Consider the following 6000-nt stretch of genomic DNA (forward strand, 5'->3'; position numbering starts at 1 on the left):
GATGCTTAACTGACTGAGACATGTAGGTGCCCCTTAAACTATTTTTTTAGGTCGAATCCCATACTACTCTTTTACATGATGATTTACTCTGACTCAGGATAAACAGTGTCATGCCTTTTATGCACCAAAAATGAAGTATCTGGTCACATGAACAACTCATTAATAAAAGATGCTCATCAGAGAAGTCAAAAGATCTCAGATTTTTCTGAAGTATATTCCATCCACTTCTCTTACATGTTTCAATATAACCTTTCATGGAATCTCACTGCCCAATAATTAAAAATAGAGCTAACAACAAAAAAGCCGTTGTCATTTATTGAGGGCTTACCACGTGCCTGTGTGAAGCGCTTTACGTGGATTATCTAAATTCTTGCCGCAGCTTCATTACAGGGTCAAGGAGAGGGCAAACTGGATGCACTGGCCAGTGGGGTAGTCACCCACGGTCACCCAGCTAGCAAGCCAAATTTCAGACCGAGAAGGTCAGACTTCAAATCCAGGACTTTTCACCACTGCACCTGCATACCTCCCCGCATGGCATTTGGGCTTCATGGGATCTGTTCCACAGTCTTCACTACCTACCTCAGTTTTTCCCATTTGTGCACGCTCTGCTTCAGCTAGAGGAGCTCCTGCTAGCATACCCGTCCTGCACTTTCCCACCTTCTCTCTGCACAGCCTAACCCATCACCCTTTAAGACCCAGGCCAACCCCTGTCTCTTCCAGAAAACTTTCCCTATCAGGGGTATCAGCCTCTGCCCACCTTCCAAGCTCACCTCCAATAGGAATCTTCTCTCCCTTCTCTGAGCTGCCAGAGCATTTTCTCGGTACTTCCTGTGGACGTCCTGCACCTTATCCCTGGTATATCGTTTTTGTGTGCAGAAGTCCTAACTCTCTCTACTGGACATTGCTCGCCTTGGAGGCAGAATCCACATTGGATCCAGACTTGGATACACAAGGCATCCAGTTCAGGAGATTGTGTGTGGAAGCCCGAGTTCTCGCTGCGGCCCCATGTCTGGGTAGCTCTGTGTGAGGAGCTAAGTCACACAGAATCCTTTCCTCACACCACCCCCTCCCAACTTAATTGATTTAATGGGACTTTGTGGGATTCATCAATGAAGCATGAAATGGACCCACATGCTGCCAGAGCCACCCAATTAATCAAAGGGCTAGCGAAAAATGAAAATGCTGGATAAGATCAAAATAAATAATTGCCAAATTTGCCACCATCTGTGTCTTGTTGTCAACAAACAGAGCCTCGTCTCCTCTAACTCCCTACCTGCTCAGATTGTACAATGAGGTCTCAGCTGAAAGGCATGAGTAAGGAACTGAGAATGTTCCAGAGATAGGATGTCAGAAGACTTGGCACATGTGAACTTCGTCCCAAGGACTTACTTTGGGGAAATTCCATTGGCCCAGTTGGTGTTTATTAGGCAACTACTACATATGTGACACTCTTCTGGGTGCTGGAGATTTAATGGTGACAAAGGCTTTTCTGTCTATGAGCTGAACAGGTGAGTAGGTTCATAGACAGATGGGAAAAGCAAAGACTGGCAGTTTCATCTCGGTCATGTGGCCTGGGGAGATCCTGTCACTGCTTTCAGCCTCAGTGTCTTCATCTGTGAGATGGGCTGATGCCAGGCTGGAGAGGGGAAGGGGAGATGACGTTGACATAAAGGCCTGGCTCATGCTATGTGCTCCACAACTGGTCGCTCCCTTCCACCTCTCTCTCAGGAGCTGAGCCAGGGTGTAATCCCTCCCTCAACACAAATGCTATTGGTGAATGGAGGATTAACTATATAGTCCAGGGAAACAAGTCCATGATGGAGACCTCATATAACTGCCTTCCGGAAGAAACACTGAGCTAAATGAATTTTATTTTCTTTACATATTCCTGATGAAATGCATCATTTCGCATGAGCCTCAGGTGGTACCCCCTAAATGAAAACATCCACATCTTAATTTCTTCATCTCTAAAGCGGAAGACATAATATCCACCTCCCAAGGTCCTTGTGAGAAAAAATGAGATAACTCCTGTATCTGTTCAATAAATGTTTAGTGAGTGCCTATGACATGCCTGCACTGTTCTAGGTTCTGGGGTCACAGCAGTGAATATAATAGATTAAAAATCCCTATTGTGGACAATGCAAGGGAACAAACAAATATCAACATAAATTATACAGTATGTCAGATGCTGAGATGCATGCAGAGCATTTGGTACAAAGCATGACTTAAAATAAATGCTCAGGTTTATGGTGGTGGAAAGAATGATCGGCACCAAGGGTAAATTACCAAAACAAGTCCCCTTCTTCAAGGTCAGGCTAAAAGAGATGTTGTGGGTGAGCAGTAGAGGAAGACCTTAGTCCCCATGATTACTTAACACTATGTCATCCATTCAAAGAAAACATCCCTGGGCTTATCAGTGCTTGGAAAAGTCAAAAGCGTTTCTCCTGGATACTTGAGAACAGCAATAGAAATGATGTCCCTCAGTCACCCCTGTTTCCAATTTACTTCCTTATTTGACTCAGTGGCCCAAAGTATCTCCGAGACTCTCTTGTATAAAAAATGAAATTATTGGCAAAATGTATATATTCTGTGGCCTCTTCCTTCCTGATACAGAAAGAATTGATTCAACTTAGGTGTGGGTCCTTGGGACGAGATTCAGTGTAAACGTTCAGAAGCAGCTGACCGAAACCAGAACATCCACCCCTGGAACAAGGTAACTGATTTTAGTTCTCCATCTGAAAAAGCCAAGAGTTGGCATAAAGATTTCCAGTGAAAAATCCTTGCCAGTGGAAATAAGGCTGCTTGACCACAAGCTCCAGTCATCAGATGAAAATCATGAAGAGGATATGCTTTTCACCTCTACTTCCAATGATGAGCATCCCAGAAACCATGGTGGGGGCACTTTGGGGCAATAATGCAGCTAATCTCTGAATTCCCAAGGGCTGAGACTGTATCATAATGTTCTTTGGAGTCCTAACACCTTCCAGAGTGTCAGGTGCATTATAGATATGCTGGTCACCATTCATTTGCCTCTCCTGATCATTCCTACACCCTGATCCACCTCACTCCATGCCCCTGACAGAATGACCTTCGTGTTCTTTCTCAAAGTGCTTCTCTTGCCATCTGACTTCTGGTTGAGTTTGATCAATAGTGATGATGGGGTGTTTATTCCACAACTCTCTCCTTGTCAGGTGGCTGGGTGTTGATGGTGTCCCAGTAAAGGCCATTTCTCCTGTCAGGGCACCTATCCACATCTCTCTCTCTCTCTCTCTCTCTTTCTGGGTACCAGTAACAGCTTCTTTGCCTTGTACTTCAGGCCTAGGAGCTGTAACAGCTCCCTACGGGTACTCAGCCCAAGCTGTTTGCACGATCCCTCCATCAATTTTCTTAACCACTATCCTAAATTTCAAAATCAACTCATTTATTAAAGTCTCCTTAAAATATCTGGTGGGAACTTGCCATTAGTTCCCTTCCAGGAACCCAGCTGACAGAGAATATGAATAATAAATTTTTGCAAAATGAATTAATTGACTAATGGACTCAAATAGTATTATCCTGTTCATGTATCCATATAATCCAGACCAAAGAACCAAAACATGTCTGATGATTAAAATTTTCTGGAGAACTTTTAAACTAAATATTCTCAGGCATATCTCAGAGAAGTCTAGAGAGTAAGTCTTGGAAATGTCTGTGTATAGTTTTAGGGATCTCCAGGGGAATCTGATGATTAGGATGGCTTAAGAACCTCTGATTTAGATGGCTTCCACAGAATCCCTGACCATCCTAAAATCTGACTCTGTTAGAGACATTCACCACCTACCACTACACTTCTCATAGCTGCTTCCAGAGTGGGTCCGGCAGGAAAAAGACCTTGTCATCATTTATGATCTTCTCTCTTCATTTAGGAAAGGGGAAGGGGGTGGAGAAGAGATAGGGAAGAACTTTCATCATGAGTAATGACTAGTTATCCAATTAAATGTTGAAAGAAAAGAATTACTTCAGCTATGAGTTGAATAATAAAGTGCCCCATTTCAAAGACTAACTAATAATAATTACTAAGGATATGATCTTAGAAATCTGCTCATTTGAGTCCTGACTCTACTGCACAATAACTATTTGTGGTCCAGACACACAGCCTTCTGAGCCCCACTGTCCTCATCTATAATACTTACATACCCATTCATTCATCTTCCAACACACCAATCTACCCATATACTTACTCAGCCATGATCCTACCTAACTATCCACCTACCCTCCCATCCATCCATCATCCATCCATCCATCCATCCATCCATCCATCCATCTACTTACCTTTCCAACAAACCATCCAACCAGCTGTCCATTCATCCATCCATTCAAATCATCCAGCCATGGTCTACAATGTTTAATGGCACCAGTAAGATGGGTTATATGTATAGCCCGTTATAGCCTGGGAGTCTGTGATTCCATAAAAATCAATAGGCTGGGGGGAGGGGGTCTGGGAGAAAGGGGTGGTATTATGGACATTGGGGAGGGTATGTGTTTTGGTAAGTGCTGTGAAGTGTGTAAACCTGGTGATTCACAGACCTGTACCCCTGGGGATAAAAATATATGTTTATAAAAAATAAAAAAAATTATTTAAAAAAATCAATAGGCAAAAAATGATTATATACAAAATGAACCAGAGCCTCAGCAAGTCCTCAAAGAGCTCACATCTAATGGAGAAGATCAAAAGATAAATACATAGACAACTAGAGTAGAAGGCAGAAAATGAAAAAGCCTAAGGGTGGTATGAGCAGCAGCATAAAGGGTGGGACTGTTGACGGTAAAAATGGCCTGATCCACATAGAGAAATGCAGCCCTACCTATTTCTAAAATACGTTGTAATCAGTATTGTGGATTTGGGGTGGGGGTACCAAAAGCCAGAATCTACCTCCTGCAATAGCCAGTGCCATGCTTCAAATTGCTACCCTCTTTTGTACAGGGCATCTGTTTCCAAGTGGCCCCCATTAAAGGCACAAATTGCCTGGATGATGACTATTTTAGATACTTCTCATTCCTTAAAGCCTATCTCCTGAGTCATTCTTCATTCTCACAAGTAAAATGCTGCCATTCAGCCTTCTAGGTCTTCTACAGTACTTGAGTTTTACCTCTCACTTGGCACTTAATTAACTTTCCATATGTTATTTTCCTATGTATATGTATCTCTCCCTCTCCCTCCAACTTCACTGCAAACAGGAAAAATAGAACCTCATTTATATGGTGTAGCTTTCATTGGGACTGTATTAGATTATCATTAGATTATCATTAACATGCAGATAATATAGAAAGCTAGGCTGTTTTAAAGTTCTTCAAGATTCATAGGTCTATCTTATGGGTATAAAACATAAGATGGAGTGGATCAGAAATACCTTATTAAAAGGTCAATTTTGTTATTCTCCTCTTAAAGTCAAACAACTGAAATAAATAAACTAAATCAAAGTAAAAGGACCTCAGAAGTTGTCCAGTTCAGTGCCCCCATTTTATAGATAAGATTATATTCGTTTTGACTTACTCACCCTTCCAGTTACCAAGCTGCAAATATAGTGATAGCTCTAGGCCCTTCTCTCCTAACCCTTGCCCCAACAAGGTTCACTCAGCGGAGCCCAGGGCACACTTGGGGCATGACAGCACAGCAGGTTCTCATCAAACCTAGGAGATGGTAGCAAATCTTGCTCTCCCCTTGGCCCCTCCAGGGGGAAGATCTTCAACTCTTAAAATCTTGCATTTTTTTCCCCTTCTATGTCCAAATTAGTCATTTTAAGAAAAGGGGAAAGGAAACCACTTGTCATTTCTGGAATTAGTCACACATACTAGTTCACTGTCAAACCAAATCACAACCCCCCAGCTTAAGACTTCCTCCTTTGCAAGATGGATGCGAAGGGAGAATTGATGAGTGTTCACCCTAGAAGAACTTAGCAGGAAAGTTATCAGGGAGATAGGAGGGCTACCTGTCCAACATGCCATCTTGAAGCATAGGGT

Source organism: Mustela putorius, unplaced genomic scaffold, assembly GCF_011764305.1.
Source record: "Mustela putorius furo isolate JIRA1106 unplaced genomic scaffold, ASM1176430v1.1 tig00000228_pilon_pilon_pilon, whole genome shotgun sequence".
Taxonomy (NCBI): Eukaryota; Metazoa; Chordata; class Mammalia; order Carnivora; family Mustelidae; genus Mustela; species Mustela putorius.